Source organism: Hyperolius riggenbachi, chromosome 5 (assembly GCF_040937935.1).
Source record: "Hyperolius riggenbachi isolate aHypRig1 chromosome 5, aHypRig1.pri, whole genome shotgun sequence".
NCBI classification, from domain to species: Eukaryota; Metazoa; Chordata; class Amphibia; order Anura; family Hyperoliidae; genus Hyperolius; species Hyperolius riggenbachi.
In genome coordinates, this window is record NC_090650.1 from 148,944,316 (window position 1) to 148,970,970 (window position 26,655).

The 26,655-nt window shown below is 40.9% G+C and overlaps 1 protein-coding gene across 3 annotated transcripts in view; it reads right to left on the reverse strand.

Annotated features, from left to right (window-relative positions):
* The window catches only part of HECW1 (HECT, C2 and WW domain containing E3 ubiquitin protein ligase 1), a 412,329-nt gene that overhangs the window by 352,000 nt on the left and 33,674 nt on the right, over positions 1-26,655 (reverse strand). The window contains exon 2 of one of the 3 annotated variants that reach the window (XM_068236365.1): positions 4,878-4,950. The exons of the other annotated variants lie outside the window; for them this stretch is intronic. The gene's annotated coding sequence lies outside the window, so the exon portion shown is untranslated. The remainder of the gene's footprint in view (positions 1-4,877; positions 4,951-26,655) is intronic. 3 annotated transcript variants of the gene reach the window in all.

The window sequence follows — 26,655 nt, forward strand, 5'->3', positions numbered from 1 at the left end:
TGTTGCACGGTTGCACCTGGGATCAGGCATTACATCTTGTAGCAGTTCTGAAAGAAAGGCTTTTGATGACTGTCAGGTGTGGCAGGCGTTAAAGCCTTCATTTGGGGTCCGGAGCTGACCAGATGTAGAGCAATGTGGGTGCATCTGATCGTCAGATCCTGGGTAGATCAATTTCCAGGATTTTATGTGCTTCTGTCTGTCTAGCTCAAAAAGGGTTAAAAACAGAGATAAGAAAAGTCTCTGGGGAGGAAAAGGTTTGAGAGAGGCGTGTCCAGCAGGTTTTGTCAGTCTGCATGGAAAGGGAATTTCTTTGTTTCCGGGAAGTTGGGTCTGCTGAGAAGTTACTGCAAGACTAACATTTGTGTTGCTCATAAGAGAAAGCAAGCACTTGGCCTTACCTTTATTTTGTTTGCTTTTCTTTATGAATGGACTGCAGACTGTTGTTTTTGAACCTGCTGCTAAATAAACCTCCACTCATTTTGGATACAAACTTGCTTTGAGCTGCTCTGTTCCTTCTAAATGCTTACTATTTGAAACTGGTCCCTCAGAACATGTTAGACCAGGGGTCCCCAAACTTTTTCAGCCAAGGGCCAGGTCAACATACTTCAGACTGCTGGGGAGCCGGAACATACATAAAATGATGTTGAAAAACATTACATTAATTACCCCCAATCATGCCCAGAGGAGAACTCCCAGCAGCAGCCATTCAGTCACGCGGCACTCAAAGAACGTCTTTGTGCACCAGTGAAGCATACCCAGGTGACAACCTGCTGTTTGACTGTAGTATCACCTGATGCAGAATTGGATTGGAAGCCAGCAAATGACTGCTCACTGGCTTCTACAGTATGTGGATGGGTGGTGACTGCCAGCACTGCTATTCTATATGCGGGCCCCTGATATTTAAAGGTGCAGTGGGCCACATCTATAAGTTATACATTGTGTTTGGGGGCCAGTGAAAAGCCTTGGGGGGCCGCATTCGGCCCGCGGGCCTTAGTTTGAGGACCACTGTGTTAGACCAATAGCAATGCTTTTAGATACCATGGCAAATATGCAATTGCATTTTTCTCCTGAGTTTTCTCCTAGGTGATATTTTTTTAGTTGTCAATATCATAGTGCTTTTTCATGTACTTTTTTTTTTTTACTTTTTCTGTTGAAAAGTGCTGGAAAGTTATTTTAAATAAAAAATGAAACATTATCTCCTATGGAAAAACTCCTAAGTTTTATCCCAAGATACATTTTCACACCATGGCCCATATGCAATTAACTTTTCCTCCTGAGTTATCTCATAAGATATAATTTTTCATCTTCTCTTTGAAATAACTTTTCATCACTTTGCATGTGCAAAAGTACCAACATTAGGTGAAAAATAACCATCAAAATGAATTTGAGTTTTCTTTGCTTGCTGGGGATTTAAAAGGCATTTAATTGACAAGGTGTGAAAATATCACCTAGGAGAAAAAGTTAATTGCACATGGTCCCTGGGCCGGTATTCTAAACAGGTGTGTCTTCAGGGTGCATGGGCGTCTTCTGGAGCACTAGGGCTGGCATCAGGTCTCCCACCAAGTTGTCAAGTCTCCCTCCAGGTCTCCTGCTATCTCCAGATCTGTCAGGTCTCCCACACACCAGGGCTGGTGACAGGTCTCCCGCTAAACTATCAGGTCTCCCTCCACGTGCCTTAAGGATTGTCAGGTCCCCTCCCCCAGGTCCGATGTAAGGTCTCCCCACCAAGCTGTCTGGTCTCCCTCTAGGTCTCCTACCCTGTGAGGACCTCCTACCTCAGAGCCAGCATCAGGTCCCCCTCCCCCCTGACGGCATGTGCATGAGTACACACCTGCTGCCCCCGGGTCATGCAACAGGTGCAAGAGAGGATGAAGAGGGATGTCGCAGACAGGAAGGGGCACACCGGCCAGACATGTTGCCTGTGGTTGGATCACTGTTAACTTGTCAGAAAGAGCATAAACTAGCTTGGAGGGGAGACCTAGCGCCAGCCCTACTGTATATTCAGTCCATAAGATGCACAAACATTTTCCCCTAATTTTTTAGGGGACAAAAAGTAAATCTTATGGAGCAAAAATACAGTATATCTGTAGAGAGAAAGGATGAGACTCAGGTGCATGGACGGTGGGGAGAGCCATGTGAGGTGAAGAGTGGTAGTAGATTTGATGACATGTGGAGTCATCAGAAATGGGGATGACCAGACATGTGGTAGTAACAGAGATGAGGGCAATAGGAAAGTTAAAGGGCCCTGTCAGATGATCAAATCTGACAGGGCTCTATCTGATGTGTGCCACACACTAGTAACAGACTTTCAATAGATTTAAATCTAAAAAAAAATCTATCGAACTGCAACGTTGCACTGTTAAATCTAGTGGAACATTATGGGCCATTGATCTGCTGCCATTCTTGACCTGCCACATTCAACCTAGATTTTCTGTTTGGACCCATCAATCAGTGTCAGTGTAGCACAAGTACATATACTGTACACTGCTGCAGTGTAGGCATCACATCACAATTCCCAACCTGCGATGCAACTTTCTAACTTTATAACTGTTGGGTTGCAATCCTATTGCGTGAAATGTGCATAGTGTCAAAGGACCCTTAATTACCCTATCTCAATGCACATAGTGTGAAAGATCTTAGTATATGAAACATTTAATAAACATTAGCTGAAATTAGGTAAATATGTATCTTTATTATGGTCTGATGCAATATTAGAACTATACAAAAAAATCAGCAATAGGGTGTCACCTTGAAACAGAACCCAGCAACATCCTAGAAACATTCTGCAATTAAGTTCCAATGCACATTACATTTATTTCATTTTTACAGAAAATCTATGAAACACTCCCAGAGAGAGTTTGGGGATTATTAGAATTTCAGTATTATTGCTTAACAAAACAATAAATCTACAGTCAGTCTATAATAGGGGTGAAGGCTAGGCTACATGGATGAGTTCATTAAGGCAGTACACTGTGAATTGTGATAAATCATTCTTATGTATCCTTAACTTGTGCTTTTTAATGGAATCTTTTGCATACTGACCTCCTAAAGTTTTACCTAATAAATATATATTTGCGCCTTTACCACCATATCAATGATAGCTGGTTCATGCATCTTTATGCAAAATTCACATTTAATTAATAATTTATAATATTCTATGGGAAGCTCTTTAATATTACAAATTAAATCAGGATAACATGTTTGCAGTACGATTCAGCACATTGTTCTAACTGTAAATAATGCTTATGCTTGTACACGATTCCTGTGGTGTACTCCTCACTCCTGTATTACTGTGATGTATGCCTTTCAGTCTGGTCTCCCTATGACCCGAATTGCCCCGCTGCAGTCCGTCAAGAATGTGGCAGCCAGAATTATCCACTCCTCCCATTGCTCCACCACGGCGGCTCCCCTCTGTGAATCCCTCCACTGACTTCCTTTCCAGTGTAGAATCAGATTCAAGGTACTGTGTCTGGACTACAAATTTGTCAACAAAACCTGCCCAATCTAGATTTCCAATCTTACCCAGAGGTACACACCTAGCCGCTCACTCCGCTCCTCCAATGAACGCGAAGTTCATTGGAGGAGTGGAGTGAGCGGCTAGGTGTGACTGCACCCCGCATCACCCAAACCCATGCACACCTCCAGGACTTCTCAAGAGCTTCTGCAACACTATGGAACTCCCTACCCCCCCCCCCATCAGGGTTTCCCTATCCTTCATAATCTTCAAGAAGGCCCTCAAAACTCACCTTTTTCCTCTGGCCTCCCCTCCTCCCCCCCTCCGCCTACTCACTAGTGCTCTAAACCCGCAGCCGAGCTCTGGTCCCCTACATTTTGTGTCCCCACCTCTCCCTCTAGATTGTAAGCCTTTGGGCAGGGTCCTCCTCCTTATGTCTCCTCCCATCCAGTGACTGACTAAGCATTACCTTGTACTCCTACTGTGCTGCGTGATCTGTTTTTTCTTGTATTCCTGTATTGTTTTAACGCTGTATGTCACCCCTAAATATTGTCTGTGACCTTAATGTACAGTGCTGCGTAATATGTTGGCGCTTCATAAATACAATAAATAAAATAAATATGGATATCACTATGAGTTACAGTGTCATATAGAGCTTTGTCTGCACATAGATAATTACGTTGCTGCATCCTGATGGGTTCCTATAAGCTTGTTGCTACATATATTAGCAAAATGAAGAGAAACGCGGTAACATTGTAGTACACATCAGAACAGAATGAAATGATGTAAGAAATATTGACTTTTGTTTTCATTATGCCTGCCCATTCAGCCTGAGAATTATTTGGTTTAAGAACCCCTCCTACCTCCACTCTTTTAGCATTCCCCTAACCGTTGCACACTCATGCCTCGTCAAAAAAAAACAGTTCTATAAATTATCTGATATAAAATGAAGTCTGCTACTGCACTTGTCCTGCTGAATTTGGAAATGCTGAATGATTGCGCATGAAAGAAAGGAACTGCTGCATGTGGGTGGGGAGGGACCACAGAACAGTTGGTTGAGGTGGGCAAAAAAGTAAGTACATCCATTTTTCTCAGACATCCTTGTATTGCAGTAACTGATCCTTTGGATGTTGCTTACTATGGCAGAGCAATAAATGTACAACAAACAGGTAAACAGCAAATAAAGCTTGAAAATCTCTTACATGATGGTTTAATAATAAATAAAGAAAATAGTTGAAAGTTTAAAGAAATTGTAGAACTGTAAAAATAAAATTGTAATTGTAACTGTAATTACTGTAAAAATAAAATTCTGTGAATTGATTCAAAACAAATCTTTTAATGCATCATAATAAATAACAAACATAATCACATACAACAATTGTAAGAATAGGTACAACTTTTAGTAAACTGCAAAGTTGCTCACCTAAACTGAAGAGTGGAAACAGTTTTCTTATCAGTTTTTGTAAATGTTTTGTTTCTCTTCTCCATTATAGATACTATGAATTTGAAGAGAACAACATGAAGTAAATATCCTCAAAAATACTTAAATGTCTGAAAACATGCAAACATTTCCCGATGGGTGAAAAAACAAGGTTGTTTTGGTGCTCGGCGCCAGGCACCTGAGCTGGGTGCTGCTATCGCACTAATGATATAGTGCACACCCTGCACAAGGATAATTTGGGGTTCCGGCAATCACTGCACCCTGAATTACTCCTCCCTCCAAGTTGGTACGACTCGGAGAGAGAATAGTATGTAACACCCTTGGGAATTTGAGCGGCAGCAGGGTAAGCGCCCTGCCCCCAACTCACCAGCTGCGTACTAACACGTGCACAAAAAAACAATAACGCATAAAATAATTTGTCCTTATAAAGAAGGTCGAAAACAAATTGTAGGATGCAATTTTGTAAGATCTAAAAATGTAAGTTGTAGGACACATTTATATTTATTCCCATAATGTATTATGTCATATTTCCCTTTAAAGTTGGCTTTCCACTATTCCATAGCGAGCATGTCTGGCAAACAAATGCTTACCACCCATTCTGAAATTGAATGAGAATCTGTGATTGTTTTACTACCTTGCATCACTCAATTATGATCAGATTTCAGCAGATATCTTATCAATAACCAAGCTGTATTCCTGTGCTGTTCACTAGCAATGTGTAGGTCAGTTGCTGTAAAGCTGTACAAATCTATGTGGATGTCTTTCCCTCCTACGGCCATAACTAGTGAATTGTGATTGAAAAGCTAAGCATCAGCAAACAGAGATTTAGCAATTAGATTGGAAACTTCAAAAGAAAACTGGTAGATTTGATCAAGAAGATTGACTTAGGAAAGGTCGACAGGACCCATTCTCCTTAAAGGATACCCGAACTAAAATGTGACATAATGAGATAGACATGTGTATGTACAGTGCCAGGCACACAAATAACTATGCTGTGTTCCTTTTTTTCTTTCTCTGCCTGAAAGCGTTAAATATCATGTATGTAAGTGGCTGACTCAGTCCTGACTCAGACAGAAAGTGACTACAGTGTGACCCTCACTGATAAGAAATTCCCCTTTTTTTACCTCTTTCGGGGCCCCTCTGGCCCAAGGGCCCCGATGCGGTCGCTACCTCTGCACCCCCTATTGCTACGCCCCTGCTCAGAAGCCATTTTCTGCTAGGAAAGTGTTTTATAGTTAGAATTTCTTATCAGTGAGGGTCACACTGTAGTCACTTCCTGTCTGAGTCAGGACTGAGTCAGCCACTTGCATACCTTATATTTAACTTTCAGGCAGAGAAAGAAAAAAAGGAACACAGTATAGTTATTTGTGTGCTAGGCACTGTACATACACATGTCTATCTCATTATGTCACATTTCAGTTCGGGTATCCTTTAAATCCAACAAGAGAATATCTATGACCCTATGCTCACCTTGAATGCAATCCAATAATACATAAATGATTCAAAACAGTAGGGAAAATCTAATACAAATTTACTACCAAATGTTAATAAAATAAAGCCATGGGCTTTATAAAAGTTTGGCAAATAGCTTTTTATTCCTCTGTCTGTACAAAGGACAGGAAAACATAACATACACTTGGCAGAAGGGAGACTTGACTGATAGATGTGGGAGGATGATACCATTGTTTATTTGAGGAAATATTTTGTGAAGTTCAACAGATGGATGCATGTCTTGTTTCAACCTAAATAACTATGTAACTATGACTCCATCTGAAGGCCCATCCCTGTCAAGAAAATATCTCTTTTTTTACAAAAACACAAGATTCCCAAACACAGAATGGCTTTTATTGCAAGCAAGCAGTGTAAGATTTATGATATTGTTACCAGTTGTAGCAATTATGAGACCAAAGGTTGTCTGATGGACTTCTGGTTTTTAAGTTGTAAAACTCCTGTCCCAGATGGCCTCTGGTGAGCATGACCACCAGATTTCACAGCTACTTCACAATAAAACTACAGTAATCAACTAACAACTTACAATTGCACTTTTATTTTAACTGGTTGAATATATACATTGGTTTGTCTTGTATTATCAAGATGGCAGCAGTAGTATTGTTAAGGTGGTCAGGACAAGAACACTAAAAATCTCATTGTGAGTCACATCAAAATCCTGCTATGCAATCTCAACAACAGTTCAGCACAGTAACCAAGCAGCTCGGGGTGACTCAAAACTTCAAGAAAGGTATAGGGGACTTAAAGAGACTGAACAGCTCTCCTACTAAAAAGCAATGCTAAGTGTGGTTTGCCTTCTCAATACAGAAGGAATGTGCGATAATTCAGCTTAAAGTCAACATCTGTGGTTACCCACAATGCACCACTACTGAATATACAAATTATGTCTTTATGCCCCAGAAGCCAAGCTTGCATCCAGAACCGCTGGTGTCTAGCAAGCCTGTAGCTTTAAATTTTACAGAGCCATACCAACCTCACATGCAAACAGCCTGTTTCAGACTTTTGGTCCTTTTCAGTGCATGGCAGGGATTGATATAGCTTTATGGGATTGAGCTTGGACCAGTACAACACAGTAACTAAGCAGCTCGGGTTGATGGAAAACCATAAGGAAGGTATAAGGGACTTAAAGGACCCCAAAAACCCTCCTACTAAAAAGCAATGCTAAGTGTGATTTGTCTTCTTAAAACAGAAGGAACAGTTCACAAGAGATGTAAAATACTAATGGATAACAAAGCCCACTACCACCACCTCCAGACAAATCATAGAACACAACACAATTCAAAAGTTCAAGATGTTGAAAAGGCAAGAGTCATTGAAAGTACTACAACACAAATGGCCAAGAGGTTAATATACAATCTCCTACCTCTCCATAGACTAACACCCTCAGAAAGTGTAGTACTGACCACTGAATCATTTATTCCCTCAACTTTAGTCACAAACGCCCAGTCAGTTTCAAGGAAACTAAAATCTGTATACATATATAATCTTTTGGATAGTTAATATGTACTTAGTTTATTAAGTCATCTGTTAGTTGCCTATAACCACAATACACAGTAGAGTGAATATAAAAGCAGGTGGGAAGGAGAAGAATCCAGCCGGAGTAACAGCACCTGCAGGCCGTAGTTTGTCCAGTGCTGGTCTAGGGCCAATTTTAGTGGATAGCTCATTAACTTGTCCTTATGATTTTGGGATGTGGAAGGAAACTGGAGTGCCCAGAGGAAACCTACGCAGACAAGGGGAGAACATACAAACTCCGTGCAAAGACTGCCCTGGATGGGATTTGAACCAGGGACGCAGCGCTGCAAGGTGAGAGAGCTAACCACTACGCCACTTTGCTGTCTGTTTCATCATCATTGCATTTTTTCTGCTCTTTATCTACTGTACTCAGCTGTGGAACACGGTAATAAAAGTATGGCCACGATCTGTCGGAGCTACAGGTTGATAATAAAATGTTTTCTTAAATGGTTAATGTAAGATCAAAAGAACATTTTAGGGGAAAAAAGTAAAAACATTTTTTAAATGCATGTTTGTTATTCTATCCATAGCAACAACAGTTTGTATCTTAATACTTTGAATAAGGTGGATTTCCTGCAATCTACAAATTTCTTTGTGAATAAAATCCAAGCATCAGATAAGAACAAAACAAAACAAGAACATTTGAGATTAGCATGGCAGCAAACATCTCAGGGGATATGCAAAATGTGTGATCAGTCCGCAGAATCTACTTCAATAACTGGGATGAATGTCCAACCCTGTATGAATCTCTTATAATTTCGGCATGTCAGTAATTGCTTCAGCAGGAATTCCAGTCAGCACCGTTTAGTTGATACCTCAGAACCCTCCAGGCTACCTATAAAAACCATCCTAGTATAGGACTTCCATGTAAATTCACAGGAAGGTATAATACAATCTCTACATTAATGGGTGTTGTCTCTCTGCTTCTGATGAAATCAAGCTTTTGAACACTCTTCTCATAAACATTGTTCGTAAGTCCATCAACCACTTCAGCCTTCAGTCGTTTTCACTTTATGCATCCGAGCAATTTTCACCTCCCATTCATTAGCCTATAACTTTATCACTACTTATCACAATGAACTGATCTATATCTTGTTTTTTCCGCCACCAATTAGGCTTTCTTTGGGGGGTACATTTTGCTAAGAGCCACTTTACTGTAAATGCATTTTAACAGGAAGAATAAGAAAAAAACGGAAAAAATTCATTATTTCTCAGTTTTCAGCCATTATAGTTTTAAAATAATACATGCCTCCATAATTAAAACTCACGTATTGTATTTGCCCATATGTCTAGGTTATTACACCGTTAAAATTATGTCCCTATCACAATGTATGGCGACAATATTTTATTTGGAAATAAAGGTGCATTTTTTCCGTTTTGCATCTATCACTATTTACAAGTTTAAAATAAAAAAAAAATAGAAATATTTCATCTTTACATTGATATTTAAAAAGTTTAGACCCTTAGGTAAATATTTACATGTTGTTATTGTAATGTTTTTTGTTTTTTTTGTATTAAACATTTTATTTGGGTATTTTTGGGAGGGTGGGATGTAAACCATAGTTTTATAATGTAAATGTGTCTTGAGTTTTATTTTTTTCACTTTTAGTTGTAGTTTTACTTTTTGGCCACAAGATGGCGGCCATGAGTTTGTTTACATGACGTCACTCTAAGCGTAACATACGCTTAGAGCGACGCATGGGGGACGTTACGGCCAGAAAAAGCGAAGCTTCCAAGAGAAACTGTCGCTTTTTCAGCGGGGGAGAGGAATCAGTGATCGGGCACCATAGCCCGATTCACTGATTGCCAGGCTAACGAACCGCGGCTGGGAGCGTGCGTGCACGCGTGCGATCGGCCGCGGGAGCGCGCGGACGCGCACATGGCCTCCTGGGCGTAGCTAGTACGTCCAGGAGGCCAAAGTAGTTAAAGAGAACCTGAGGCGGATTTTTTAAATCTTAATAGGACACAGAGGCATGTTCTGTGCACAATGACATGCCTCTGTGTCATTCTGCTGTCGCTGCCAGTCTCCTCAGGCTCTGCTGTCCCCCCTGAATAATACAGACAGGCTATCGACAATCTGCTTGTCACTAGCCTTCTGTTTCCCTGCAGCCTGTCAATCAGTGTCCTCCGCATTGCCTCCCCCATTACATCGCTCCCCGCCACCGCTAGCTTCCTGCAATCAAAAGCTATGCCGCGACCCAGGAAGTACCCCTGGGTTGCTGCTTAGTTTCCAATTGAAGGAAGCTAGCGGAGGTGGGGAGCGGCGGGGGAACCATGTAATGGGGAAGGCAATGCGGATAAAAATGATTGACGGGCTGCAGGGAAACAGAAGGCTAGTGACAAGCAGATTGTCTCTAGCCTGTCAGTATTTTTCAGGGGGGACAGCAGAGCCCTGGGGGGGAGGGGGGTGGGCGGGTGGACAACTGGCAGCGGCAGCATTAGCCATCTATTTCAATTAATCTTCACTGAACCAGCTGAAAAAGCAACCAAAATTGTGTGTTTAATTGAGAATAGAAAATGCCTATGTTAAAGAAGTGGATATTGTTTGGTAGTGGGCTGAATATATTATGAAAATATTAATACCTGTCTATGAATCAAACTGGATGCCTTAAAGAACAACTATCAAATAAGTGGTCGCAGAGTGGTTAAAGAACAACTATCAAATAAACTGTTTTAGTGTAAACCCTGCATACCTATAGAGCTTTTAGCCAGCAACACTAGAAAGCTTTTCAGAGGTCTCTCACTACAGCCTGCATGTCTTTTTTGCCATCCGTTTGTAACAATTTTGTGTCGGCATCGGGGGATGGAGAGGCAGAGCTGAACTGTAGCCTGGCTGTAAACTGTTTACTTTAGACTGCATGGCAGAGAGAGAAACACAGAAGCACACACACAGACAGAGCTGCAGCTAATGATTATTTACACACATTTGAAGCTATATTCTGGTTTCTATCATTCTGAACATATTTTACTCATAGTATTAGAGCCAGTAAAGATTGTTTTTGTTTGCTGGATGTGCTGGACACAGTGAAAACTATTCTCTGTGAATACAGGTGTGGGGGGTGGTCAAATTACAGAGACAACTGGAGCCCTGATGGTGCAGTAAGTCACGACAGGAAAAGGATTAAGCAAAAAAATGAAATGTGTACTCACAAAGGAAGATTGCAGAAGGGCAACCAACCGCTGTAGACAGGTGGAGATCTATAAACCCCACTCCACTCGGGTGTCCAGTCAAGCTGGGTGTCGTTGCGCTCTCGGTGAAAAGGGAACTGGATGGGCTTGGAGGTGGCTAGGCCACATAAGGAGGGTAAATGGCACAAGGAGAAAAGAGGCACCCAGGGTTTGAAAAAAACTAAGTTACCAGTTAAAAAGTAAAAAGTTACCAGTTAAAAAGAAAAAAAGTTGAGGTGGCTTACCTCAATTGAAGACATAATCATACGATTAATGACCTTTAATGTGCACTGGCAATGCATTTCGAGGGACTGCCCCCACTTCCTTAGGTCAAATAAAAGTGCCCAGACAGTGCTTAGATCCAAATTTAGACGCCTCTACATTATTTTTAGCAGATCTTCCCTTACGGCCACTGTCTCTGGTGGCTTTGATTTAATAATGAGCACCCATTTATAGTAACTAATCAGAGAAAACAGGGCAACTTTAATTACATGACTAATTTAAGCTTTGGTGACATAATGCAGGAATTTAAGTTCCTTTGAGGATGATCTTGGAGTGGTAGAGTCATTCCACACAATTAACTCTGTTATCAGTCTTTAAACCTTTATATTTGTGCAGATACAAAATGAAATTTGATTTTTCATTTTGGGCATGGGCAGGTCTAAGAACTACAGTATAACAAATACAGTATGCAGTCAGCAATAAAAATGCATAGTAGCAATGGGTGCTGGCCCCCAAATTTCAACCAGATCTTTCAAACCCCCCTCCCCCTGGAACCAGCCATTCTCTCAGGTAACCCTTGATATCACTTGTCACAAATTGCTCATGATATTGGTGTATCAGTGGTTATCACTTTGCACCTTTGTCTTTGCTTGAACAGGTGAAACACGCCTCTGCCTATGTAAAAACACATGAAAATACTTAGTGTATATGAAAACATAAAACACATTGGGCCATATTAAATTTGAGGTGATAAGAGGCTCAAAACATGCGAGTTTTTTTTCACCTCACATCGCTCAGGATTTACCGACAAATTCAAGTGTCAGTTTCACCTGAGCGATACTCCTGTGTGGCGAGCGATGTGGATCGAGGCATTTATGTTGTGGAGCTGTCCTTCAGCACCATGGCACTGCTGCCTTGCTCCCCTGGGAGATGTGTGCGCACCGGATGTCCGGCACAACACTTACCTCCTGACTGGCCCAGTGAGGGCCACCTAGTGGATGAATGAGGAGCCCCAGTGGCACAATTAAAGATGCTTCTGCTGGAGTTCCCAGTAAGAAGAAGACGACAGAGTTAGTGGTGAAGGTCCTGACATGTCCCGCATGCAGCGACAATCAACATGCGTGGGGCTCCGCCATACTAGCCCACATGGTCCGTGATATGGGGGGCTCTGTAAAAAAAGGGGCTACAAAGCCTCCCCCTCTCCTACAGAGTCCTTGTCCATATCATTCTACATAGGCCACCCAGGATTTCTGCTCCGGTGCCCAGTAGGAGGTAGGGGGGATGAGCAGTAATTCTGGGTGGCTTATGTAGAACCTGGGAGCCCCCTTTAATAAAGGGACCCCCAGATGTCCTGCCCCTTCCAGGTAAATAAGTAAAGAGGGACAACTTGGAGGCCCTATACCTATTTCATGTATAATAGTAAAAAAAAAATACACCAATAAAGCGTTATTAGGGAAAAAAACATTATTCTTTATTCTTCTGTTTTTCATCTGTCACTTCTTTGTTCTTTGACTTTTTTCTTCCCCTTTAATTCATCTGTCACTTCTTTCTTCTACTTTAAATCTTCATTGAAGGGTCCCATCTCGCCACATGCCTCACACTGCTCCTACGCGCCTTCTGCTGGCTCTGTGAATATCGTTTTCATGGAGCCTCGGCAAGGCATCTTTAAGCCTCTCTCCGGGAGTCAAAGTAACAGAGACTTCCAGATGCCAAAAGCAGCCTGCGAGGACACAGGTGATGGCATTTTTCAGAGTAGGTGAAAAGCTTACACCTATGTTTGATGGGAAGCATCGCTTCCCGGGTGCCAAGATTGCAACTGAATAGGAGGCAAAGAACTCACTGGGCAATTATATCATCCAAGCAAGTCCTTTACGGCCAGGGGGTGTTAAATTCAATTGCATTAAGTGATTCTCCCATAGCCTAATTTAAGAAATCGCCAACACTTATCTCTGGCGAGTTTAGTAATTGCATAGGACCCATAAAGCCTTATTTTAATAAGCCGTGTTGTAAGACCAGCCCAAGATACTTAACCTTGCTGTGATACAAAATACCAGGCACTAGAAAAGAAACTTTAGAAGGCACTGTCCTTTTTCATTTTGACATTTTTCTTCTCTTTTTGTAGCTAGGATAAGTGTGCGTAAAAAAATATATATCTGTTTACTTTAAATTGAATGGTCATGCTGTGTTACCAACCAACCACAGTGAATGCCAGCAGCTATAAATATTTAATAAGATATGCTGCAGCAGTGGCAAATAATTCCTTTATGATTGTCTTCAACTTATAACTGATATTAAATATGCATTTTATCTGTTCATCCTGTGAATAAAGAGGTGCTTGGCCGGGTTGGCCCAGCTACAGACCTGCACTGTACCTACTTCTACCTTTTGCCTGATGAAGCGGGATCATACCTACGAAACGTGTTGCATTTTCCCCTGGAGTATGTAAATAAATTTGTTTTGCTAAACTTTGTTGCCAAATCTTGTGTCTGTTTGGAGGAGTTAAGTCCACCACTGCCTCCTCAAATTTTACATTTTTAGACATTTTTATTCTTCTGGCGCCTCTGTATCCCTGTTACATTATCCTGTGAAAACTGACCATTCTTGTTTAACCTTTAGTAGGGTACAGCCACAAAAACCTAGAGGATTATCAATTTTATTATAATTATTGATTTATAAAGTGCCAACATATTTCATTGTACTGTACAAAGTAAGGGGAAAAAACATGGGGTGCATAATAATACAGACAATGATATACAGACACTGGGAAAAAACAGGAATGGCGATTACAATGACAAATGTAACATGAATAAAATGTATAATAACATGTAAGCTAAAAGACTGAGAAACAAATTCCAAGACACAAAAGGGTGAAAGAGCCCTTCCCTTGCAAGAACAATCTAAGTGATGAGAATGAAAAGATAAAATGTAAACCACTTGTCAACACCTATATAACCCACCCCAGCTTCTACTGCTGACATTTCCTAGCTACTATCAAGCTGCCTTTCTGTACCTGTCTGTTTATCAGCTAATCACATGTTGTTGTGTAATTATGCTGTACAAACTTCCACCTCTGCACATACAGTATATATGTTACGGCCAGAACCCGAAGTTTGGCCACTTCTAGTTCTGGCCGGCCACTTCGGGTTCTGGCCGGCCAATGTGCGAAGTGGCCGCTGTGCTGCGGCCAATGTGAGGAATGGAATGATTCATGTAAAATGAATGTATCTTCTGGCCGCAGCGGCCAAATGTATCGCAACCTAGTTCATTTAATGACATTAAGCCGGCGGCAATGAAACAGATGAAGCCACCGGCTTTTGCTCCGCCTCTCTCTCCTCCCCCTCGCCTCTCTCTCTCCTTTTCTTATGGGCAGCCGGCGGGGACACGCGTGTCCCCGAGAGTCGTTCGTCGCGCCAGGGAAAGCAGAGCGGGGAGGCTGCAGACATTGCTTCTGCCAGTACCCGCTCTGCAAGAACGGCAGGGAAGCCTGCCGCTACGAACGACTCCGGAGGGGACACGCGTGTCCCCACCGGCTGCCAATAGTAAGAGAAGGAGAGAGAGAGGCGGGGGGGAGGAGAGAGAGGCAGAGCAAAAGCCGGCGGCTTCATCTGTTTCATTGCCGCCGGCTTAATGTCATTAAATGAACTAGGTTGCAATACATTTGGCCGCTGCGCTACGGCCAGAAGATACATTCATGTTACATGAATCATTCCATTCCTCACATTGGCCGCAGCGCAGCGGCCACTTCGCACATTGGCCGGCCAGAACCCGAAGTGGCCGGCCAGAACTAGAAGTGGCCAAACTTCGGGTTCTGGCCGTAACATATAAACCAATGTACATGCAACAGTTGCTGTTTCCTCTTTACCCTGAGTGTTTCTTAAGTTCTACATCTGGATGCCCATTGAGTTCAGTGGCTGATACTTCAGATATCAGCACTTATGAAGTCATTAGGCATTAAGAGTTTGTAGTTAGGAAGGTTAGGGGTGCTTAGAGTTGGAGGAGGGGATGAATTGTTATGGCCATTTTTTCATAATTTGGACTCCGTCTTTTGACAGCACCCAAATCACACTCTGAGCACTACTATACATTACATACTATCACATACAGCCTATGGCGGTGCGCAAATCTATGGTGCCTAATTATCCGGCGCCCATTTTACCTGTCTCGCCTTGCCACATTTGGTGAGTGCCATGCTACTGTACAGCTCTCCTTGTGTAGCCTCCACTTCTCCATCTCTTCTGCTGTACAATCACTGTGAATGCAACAGTGGAGGAGATAAAGAAAAGGAGTCATGAAAAAAGCAATCAGAAGCTGCACCACAGTGTGGCAAAAAGTGCCGGACCACCAGGCATGTGAGACATCAGCTGTCTCTAGCATACATAGGGATCCGAATACTCATAGGGGCACTTGGTAGTGGCACTCACCCCACAGCAGTTACAGAAGTCAATTGTGGGGCTCCTAAAGAACATACAGCCCAACACAACTACAGGGGTAGCTGCAACATTTTTGGAAGTGAGATTCTATGTTTACATAAAAATAAAATATCCATCAGCATTTAGGTGTATTAAGACAAAAATAGCAATAGTGATCACAGCAAGCTGGATGGCTGGGAAGGAAGGTGATTAACATTCCTCCCTCGCTTTAGTTACAATGAAGAAGATACGACAATTTTTACTTTGTTTACAAAAAGAAGGACCCTGGTCGTATGCAATGTTGAACAGGTAATACAACATTGAAACTAAACTGAGGCAGCAGAGCACTATACCTACTCACAGAAATAAAGCACATTAAAGAAGTATTTTTGGTAATGTCTTGCTAATCTTATGTATGTGCATTGCCACTACAAACACCGTGCTCCTAATCATTATTCCTTTGTAACCTAGCAACAAAAATTGATACAGATAGAAATGTATGCTCAACTCCAAGCCAGTCTGGTTAATACCTTTTTTTTTTCAATTTCAAGGTTATTTTTAGCTTTTTTACACCATGCTTCTATATTTAAACCAAGCATGTCTCAGTTTTCTTATTAGAAAGCTCCCAACTCTCCTTTCTTCGATCTTTCTACACAAAACTGATATTTATTCCTTGCATAAAGTCCAAAAATGTCAAACATTTTTCCATTCCAATAACTGATGCATAAAAAAGGAAAGAAACATAGAAACATACTATGCAAAATAATCATGAAGGACAATGTATTTGTTGACTTTTAATTGTTTTGATAAGAAAATGCCCAACACTCCCAAGAAAGATGGTGACTATGCATGTCATAGAGATGGCATGCATTATTTGTATTGCACTTTTTCCTGTTAACTTATGAATAATACAATTTGCGGAGTAAGAAATGTCTCATGCAATGTGTGACCCATACATTATTCACATTTAAATAACAACCCTTTTTCCCGACAATCAACTAGAAGCTTAGAATTGAGGCTGACATTCTGAATTCCCTGAAATGGGATTTCTATTTTTGCCTGTGACCTTGTGACCTTGTATGAATCATAATACACCACTGACAAGCTGTCTACCAGTACATTTATCTGTGTGTTACAGATATAAATATCTATCTTTGCTTGAAATAGATTATTATTTCTACTAAAATTGATGAGGTAAAGTAAAAATCAAAAATATAAACATTAGTTATATACTATAGACAGCTCTTAAGCAAAGCTCTGATGCATTTGTCAAGAGTATAATTTATAGAACACGCATCATATGAGATATAGAGATGGTAAATGAGATGTAAATGTTCTGACTTTCTTGCTCATTTAATACAAATTATATGAAGCTTGTACCAATCCCAATCCTCAGAAAGTGCGTTCGACTTCCACGCCGCACACGATTTACATGCCTGTCATAAAAGTTTGCATTTCGTGCACCATCTTTAACAATGTACAATCAGCAAATCCTTTAGAACCTCTGTTTATATGCGCACATTTAATAAAGGCGCCTGTTGTTGAAAAGGGCACAGTAATTTAGCTAGTAAAATATCAGTAATATTTACTGATATATTACTATGACCTAGCCTAACTCTACTTTTACACAGAATCCTCCCTCTACCGGTGCCCAACCCTAAGACCCCCCTGATGGTGTCTAACCTTTACCCCCTCCTGGTGGTGCCTAACCTTAACCCCAACGCCCATGATGCATAACTTTAACCCCCCCACCAATGCTGTCCCCTATCTGCCAGGATCCTGTTGAAAGGGGCACGCTATAAAATAGCAGGCGCTTAGCCGCAGTTTGCAGTATTTTATTGGGCGCCCTTTTCAACAAAACATGTCTCGCACCCTTTTCAATTGATTCATTTTATATGCTATGCAATATTTGTAAAAATAAGTGTTGTCTCATCCTGCACCCCAGCTGTGATGCTGATGCTTGCCTTTTTGTTGGTCTCTAATACAGAAAAGTCACCAAAAGCACTTCAAATACAACATAAGTGACCATACTGCCCAAAGATAAGCCTAAATAAATTATGCTTAAACAATTGCAAGCTCAAATAGATACAAAAGTCAATTACCAGACTACATTTAGGCACTCTTAAAGAAGCCTAAAAAATACCTCTTTTTACTGGGCAGTCCTCTTCGGCAATAAGACCATAGCTGAAACGTCGAATCCCTGCGGCAGAACAAGATATTTATACCCCCAAAATCCCATGGCAAAATTCCACAACTTTCCAGGTCGTGGATTTTGCTGCCCGGGGAAGGCAGAGCTTTGCACTGTAGCTCTGCCTCTGCTCGCGTCAATCTTCACCGATCTCCACCTGCTCCCACCCCTCTCAGTGAAAGAAGACTGAGGGGGGGGGGGAGGTCAGAGAAAGGGCGGAAGTACCACAAGGGTACTACCGCTGAACCGCCCGCTGCCCGGCCTCAACGCGTCACTCTGCTACTCGGACTCCTCCTCACTCCACTGCCAGTGCCAGCCACCAGGTACTATTTACCTTGCCTTAAACTTTTTTTATGGGGAAGCGGGCAGAGGGGGGAGCGCTAGCGGAGGGGGTGGGGGGAATTTCCGACCCCCCGCGATCGGGGCATGCTCCCCCCTTATGCCTGCGACCCCATAGGGGGGCCGTATTGCGGCATGTTCGGGCGAACAGGGCCCTGTTCGGCCGAACAGGGGCCCTGTTCGGCCCTGTTCGGCGGGCATTGAAAAGTTCGGGCGAACCCAAACTAAAAAGGCCGAACACCATCAGGTGTTCGGCCGAACTCGAACATCACCCGAACAGGGTGATGTTCTGCAGAACCCGAACAGTGGCGAACACTGTTCGCCCAACACTAGTAACACACTCCAATAATTCCACAATTGGTACATTCACATCAGCAACACACACCAAGTTGTGCGCTACTGGTCACTGTGCATGTTTAGCCCATGTTACAAATGACTGTAGACATGGTACTGAGCACTGCATCGTGAGCCATCTGTTCTGTTGCATTGTGCATCACAATGCATTTAGTGTGAACTTAGGCTCTATTAACATAGAAACTGAATTTCAATTGCATCGAGTTATAATCATACTGTACATTTCAGTTTTGTTTTGTTTGAGTTGTTTTGTTTGAGTCAGTAGAGTAGAGTAACTCATATACAGAAAGTATTATAGTACCTACAAATAAATAATTCTTTCTTTTGGCCTATGGGTCCTAAGGGCACACAGAGAAAACACTAGCATTGTACATTTCCCGTCAGGTTGACATTGGGTTATTGATTTCAATGTATTTTGGTTTTGCCTGCTTAACCAACCTCTACCATAATGGTCTTATCTGTCTCAAGGATATCAGTATATTAATTGTTTAACAATAAAAAGCTAAAAGTAGCAAAACATTTAGTGCAGAGGAGAAGATACACAGAATTAGAAAACTGAAAAAAGAGGGGATGAGACCATGTAGCACAAAACAAAAGGTAATAATAGAAGAGGAAAAAAAGAGAACAGGGGAATGTTGCTCATAGTAATTAGGGGGAAGCTCCTATTTGTTTCTAGCACTTGGACATTGATCTGGTAAAAAATTATCTCAAACTGAACTACTAAAATATGTTATGCCTTGTACAAATGTACGAGTCATGTCACCTGGCAGGGATCAGGACACGACCCCTTGGGCAGCATTGCAGGGCCGGCACTGTTGCTAGGGGACGGTGTCAATAGTGCTGCATGGAAACGGGGCAAAAGATGAGAACAATGCTCTCAGCTGGCACTTGATTGAATCAATAATCAGGCTAATCATTGGGCTATGTGGCGGGGGCAGCTGTACACATGCTAGATTCTCAAGATCGATCTAGCATGTGTATGAGGCTTTAGAGTTGGTCAGTGCTACTGCATTCTGTTACACTGCTTTTTAAATATATGTTCAATCCCCCTGAGCTTCAGATCTATGGGCGTATGGGTTTGTCAGCTGTCTACATTTAACAGTCTTGGCAACATTTATCTTTACAATGGTAGTTAGCTACTGTTTTTGGACAATATATTATTTTATTATTAATAAGTGATATTGACAAAATAATTTAAAATACTGTTTCTATGTTTGCAGATGACACAAATTCAAGGAAGATATTTTCAGTGTACAAGCTGACCTAGATAACCTAATTGATTCAGTGTTTACATTGCAAATGAAGTTGCAGATAAATGTAACGTTATGCATTCTGGGGCTAACAACATATATGCCCCATGTTGTTTAAGGAGTATTAAATTAGCTGAATGCAGGCAGAAAAGTATCTGGGTGTCCTTCCAGTGTATGGACTCTATGGCTCTCCCTGCATCTTCTTTCTTGTCCCAATGCTGTTCTATGCTATAGCAACTGGTTCTCCTTATAGACAATGTGTTTGAGCAAATAACTTGCTCTAGAGGACAACATCTTCTCCTTCCTATCGGCTGTAATACTCTCCCCTGGACATGGTTCCATTTCTGTATGCTTGCCTTCCATCCTTCACCCCCTCTTCTGACTGCTCATACACACCTGGACCCCTCACTCTTACGATCCCTCATCTCACCTCTTCTTACCCCACCTACCTATCTTCCCACACCATGTCATATCTCTTGACCTATCCAACCCATTTACCTGTTGTCCACACCTCTCATGTCACATCTCCAGACATCACATAGCAATCCACACACTCCTTATGCCCGAATTTTTATTCTTCAACCTCTCATGTCACCTTTACTGTCTCCCACCTACTTTTGGTCATCACATCACATGGCACATAGGTACTATGGTCATCATACCATATCACCCCACTTTTCTGTGTTGCACATGAAATCCTGACCTGCAATGTGCTCAGCGTACTTTGCTAGTTTAAATAACAGACACTCCAGGCAATTAAACGTGCTAAATATTATATGCTAAATATTATGTATTCCAAGTCAGTACATAGTAAACAGATAACAATACAAGAGATACAAGCAATTTTCAAATAACTACCGTATATATGGGTAAAAATGTATATGAGGCCAAGTTACTGGTAAGAGTGAGCTTAAACAAAAGGAATACACTGGATGTGAGTTAAGAAGAATTAATGTCTTCATTATGGGGGCTTTTTACGTTTCCATCAGTCTGCTTTAGCTAGACATTTCCTTTATGCCTAAATAAAAACACATTTGCATTTTGCTTACTCCAGTTGATTATTTAAGGTAAACAGGAGTATGCAGATTTGGTGATTCCCCTAGTAGATCAATCCCCATATAATGTAAATTAAAATGTATTTCTGAGGTGGAATGTAAAATGTTTTGTACAGGAAAGATATTGGATTGCAGTAATAGCTGATGCAAAAACGAGAGCGTTATTTCTTTTTTTTTTTTTTCTAAGCTTTGAGAATCTCTTGAGGTTTCTCAACTCACCGTTTTTGCTGTGCAGCTGTAGAAAGGCTCTTCTGCATCATAAATTATTCATATCTGCTATTTTCCATCATTAACATTGCCGGAGCTACCCAAACAAGTATTGCATTTTTCTGTGTGTTTCGTTTTCTTTTAGTTTCCAAGCAGGTTTCTCTTTCCTTAATATGCATTAGCCATTTCATTCAATTTTGTTTAAAAAAGCAGCGTTTGGTAGGATGATTAAAAATTGGGTATACGGTAGTAATATGAGAATGCCACCAGAAAAAGAAATGTAAATGCTCTTATTCTAGTGGCTGCGTGTAAGCGGCATCAAGCCTCACTGCTAAGCTCTTCACCTGATCATATGTTATCATAAATCCACAAGCAGGAGATAGATTTACATTCTTGGAGGTAAGGCCTTTTATAAAAAAAAAAAAAAGACTTTTCTAGATAGTAAAGGCTGTTTTTACATAGACAAACAACTTTTTTAAGGAATTCAAATAAGTTGGGTTGATAGAGATGACAAAGCAGTGTAACCCAGCCTACTTAATGCACACCTGAAGTGAGATGAATATGGAGGCTGACATATTTCCTTTTACACCATGCAAATTGCCTGGTTGTTATACTGATCCTGAGTCTCTAATACCTTAAGCCATAGTCCCTCAACAAGCCTGCAGATCCGGTGTTTTTGGCTTTGGCTGACTGGATTCAGTGCATGTTTCTTTTAGGTATGTGTTTCAGACACTACTTCAGCCAAAGAGATCAGCAGGATGCCAGGTAATGGGTATTGTTTAAAAAGAAAGAAATATGGCAGCCTTCATATCCCCCTTAGTTCAGGAGTACTTTAAAGTCCCTAAGAAAAGGAATCCTGAAATTTGGGCGCCTGTGGCTAATAGACTATTTGGGCGCCCCATAAGCGCTAATGCAAAATATTGGCTATTGGGCATCAAAAGAAGAAATTTGGGCTCCCAATAAATAGCGGGCACTGAGCCCGCCCAATCAAAATGTTTCATTTTGAGAATTAGTGTTTTGAAAATTTTCGTTTTAAAATTATTTTTGACGATTATCATTTTCTAAATTATCATTTAATTTTTTGTTATCACTTTGAAATTTGTTTTGAGAATAATCATTTCGTAAATTATTGTTTTGAAATATGTTTTCAAAATGTATTGATCTTTGTATTTAGATTCATGTATACAAATGTTATATTATAGCGTGGAGCTAAATCAGTGCCTGTGTGGTATTGAATATTTACTGTTTTTGTATTTAGATTATTTGCAGCGGATATAGGGGGTTTTACGGTTAGGCATTAGGAAGGAAGGGGGTTCTAGGTTTAGGCGTCAGGAAGGGGGGTCTTAGGGCTAGGCATCACTAGGGGGATCTTAGGGTTAGGCACCACCAGGGGGGTCTTAGGGTTAGGCACCACCAGTGGGGGGGGTCTTAGCGTTAGGCATCGGTAGAGGGAGGGTTCTATGTGAGAGTAGAGTTAGGTTTAGTTGTAGTAAAATATTAGTAATATTTACCAATGCTTTACTATGCTACTTACGACTATATATTTTCATTTTCATTGTTATAGATGATATTTTGCTTTCTTTAATACCATTATTTTAACATAATTATTATCCTATCTGAGATAAAGATAAAAAAACAAAGCAGTATTGGCTATAGCTGCCTTCGGCACTGATCTGAGGTGTGAATTATGCACGGCATAAGAAGCAGAGGGATCCGACTTTCTTGCAGAGGACGCCAGGTGCAGAGTAGGGAAATTGTTGGCGGCAGCAGCGGGTGGGGGGGGGACGGAATCTGGCTATATACTAGATTGAATTTAGTATATACTAGGGGGATCTGGCTATGTACTAGTACTGGGGATCTGGCTTTATACTAAGGGCATCTGGCTATATAGTGGTACTAGGGAGATCTGGCTATATACTAGGGGGATCTGGCTATATACTAGTACTACGAGGATACCTAGAATGTGCTGCTGTAGCAATGAGCCTGTAAGGCAGGCATTAATACATCTGTTAATATTACAGCAACCTACTAAAGGATTTTCAGCAGGCCTATATACTGCACAGGTAGGTTGTCATGAAAAGCCTTATTCAGGCCCCAACACAACAATCTGACTAGACAATATTTAGACACCTTTCTCTTCAAATTATATTCAGACAAGTTTATCTCACACTTATGGACTTACCAACAGATATTTGATTGTTGCTACACATTCTCACATTTGAATGTCAATAGGTGCACTTGAGCTCCCCCAGGCCTGGATGTTACATAGTTACATAGTTATTTTGGTTGAAAAAAGACATACGTCCATCGAGTTAAACCAGAGAACAAAGCACAACACCAGCCTGCTCCCTCACATATCCCTGTTGATCCATGTGTGCTATATTCTTCTAAGATAAGGTACTCAATAAGATGTAATGTGCATAACTAGCTAAACTGAGTGTGAGTAAACAACCACTCTGCCAATGCCTCCATTGGCTACCAATCACCCAAAGGATCCAGTTCAAATTCCTAAAACTATCATACAAAGCTCTTCACAGGCCATCCTCTCCATACATTTTCGTATTAATCTCCAGATATAATCTATCCTGGAACCTTCCAAGAGACCCTCTTGTTATCCATCTTGATCACCTTCCCTCACTATCGCATCCAGGACTTCTCATGAGTGTCACCTCTCCTTCGGAACTCTCTACCACAGCCTATCCGTTATGCTTCAAGCCTGAAAATTTCCAAACGTACTCTCAAGAAACAGCTTTTCAGACAAACTTATAACTTGATGTAGATAGAATTTAAAACTCACTGCTAACACCCTTTGTCTACTCCCTCTGTGCCTTAACCCCACTACCCTTTAGATTGTAAGCTCCCAAGGACAGGGACCCCCACTTTTGTTTCCTGTTTCAGTTCAATATATCAAATGAACATTTATCAGCATTGGTTATTCAAACTACACATGGAAATAGCCAAGTACTTCTATGACAACGAGCGGAACAAGAAAAGTAAGCGCAATATAATACGCTGTGGGAAAAAAAGAAACCTACCCTAATCAATGCATTTAAAAAATGCATAAAACGCATTTCAAAAAATGCACGGAAACACGTACAATGCGCAGATGGAAACAAGGCCTTACTGTACATAGTTAATTCCGTGCCAATAGCTGTACAATATAGGTATATTTTTAGTGAGTGTTTATTACATCGAATAATGGACACTTAGGAACCTAATCTGACCCTCTATTGTCCCACAGTGAAAAGTGGGAAATGCAGTTTTCTTGTTCTGCAGAAGGCACTTCAGAGCACTTCAGTTGCTAAAAAGCTCTCTAGCTTGAATAGTAGCTTTCCAAAGACAGTGACATCATTCAAAGAGTATCACCACGTCTTTGGCATACTACATAGTTATGCACTATTCATGTGATAAAAGCATTCCGGCATGTTTGCCTATGTATGTAAGGAGCCTACTGGTAATAAGTAAACACTTAACAAACATTCACATTTTTGTTTTTCAGCTGACATTAGTATCCTGATAAAAGAATATAACAATGTAGCCAGTAAAAATTTGTTCTTTTTAATGGTTTATACATGTTTTAATGTAATTATTTATATTCCTAAAAAGCACACAAAAATATTGGACAGCATGTTGTACATTCTCATGACACGGTCCACATATAAAACAATTTCTAAAAGGTTTTTCGACTGCCTGTAAGGATCTTTTAAGCAGGAATCTATAAACTTCTCACAATGCTCAGAGAAAACCCAATTGAATTAAATAAGTTAGATTTTCTCTGGTTTTCATAGGGAACACATTTATCCCTGTGTAGCGTGCTGTAACTATAGCTGTGTTCTAATCGTGCTTAGTGGGGCCCAATGCAAAACTTGCAGCAGGGCCCATAGCTTCTTAGCTATGCCACTGTGCAGCAGATGCTACTGCTAAATATATAGAACAACAACAAAAAAAATATGTCAGCCCATTGTGCAGAAAAGGTTCTATTTTGAATATGTCACTGTTTCTAATTTGCTTGGTTTTGTTATTATAATGTTGTCTTGAAATTTGAAACTACTGAGATTAGTCTAATTAATTCATAAGTACAGCAGATTTGCTTTTTGCTGTTTTCTCATATGTTTGCTTGTAATACTTTTTCTATCTTTACATACAAAAGACTTTTGAAGTGCTCAATCATTACATTACCAGTATTCTGAACTTCAGTATTTAAATTCCAAATCTTTTTAACTAGGAGTAATATTTAAATATATTGGGTATAACTGCAAATGTTACAACTACTTATTAGACTCTAAGATCAGCTCTCATCATTGTTGTTAGTGGGATATCATTCACCCAATGACAAATGTCACCTCACTGAACTTTGGCATTTAGGTATGGTCAATGAGATGTAAATAGTTCTAAGCTGATGCAGAATTATGCACATGTTATATATAAATGTATGCTTAAAAGTAGACCAGTCAAATCCTGCCAAGGAGGAATCTGACATACTTAATTTGCATAATCCTGTATCAACTGCAAATTATTTGCATCTCACTGACCATCCCTATTAGCACTGCTGTATGTGCTCCTATGACTGCAGCTGGCCAGTATATTTAAGTGCTTTAAAAACAACTTCACCTCCAATGGTTTTTAAAAATAATGAAAATGTATTTCATTTTTCTATGGGAAGGTGTATAATAGGGTATTTGGATGTGGTTTTACTTTTTGGCCACAAGATGGAGATACAGAGCTAGTGTGTTCTAAAAATAGAAACAAAACCAAGTGTTTATATTTGTTTATATTTGTGTAAATACAGGGATGTAGATACTCATGCTGTGGGAGGTGAAATGGTTAGGGAACCTGAAGCGAGGAAAATTATTTAAAATAAACACATGATGTAGCTGCAAATGAATATTACATACTAACCTCGCCGTCAGTTCCTTTTAGGAGCTCACCATTTTCTTCTTACAGTGATCCCTTCCAGTTCTGACAACATTTTGTCAGAACAGAAACATACCAGTTGCTGTCAGTTATATATCAGCAGCTGTCAGTTACAACTGAATGTGCAAGGTAATAGCCATGTTTCCCTATGGCTCAAGTGGGTGATATTACAGTTTAACAGTGTTCTGACCAGGAAGCTGTTAGGGGGTAATGGCCATTTTTAAAATGGAGGAATGGAGAAATTCATTGATCACAGTGGACACATGGGACGCCGGAGAGGAGAAAGATTGAGTAGTAGACTAATCAGGAGGTAAGTATGTAGGTTGGCTGGATGGTGTAATGGTTAAGGGCTCTGCCTCTGACATGGGAGACCAGGGTTCGAATCTCGGCTCTGCCTGTTCAGTAAGCCAGCACCTATTCAGTAGGAGACCTTTGGCAAGTCTCCCTAACACTGCTACTGCCTATAGAGCGCGCCCTAGTGGCTGCTGCTCTGGCGCTTTGAGTCCGCCAGGAGAAAAGCGCGATATAAATGTTATTTGTCTTGTCTTGTCTATGACCAGTGTATGGAAATTTTGACTTTTTATTTTCAGTTCAGGTTCACAACTTGGCCAAAAGTATCATGTAGGCAAC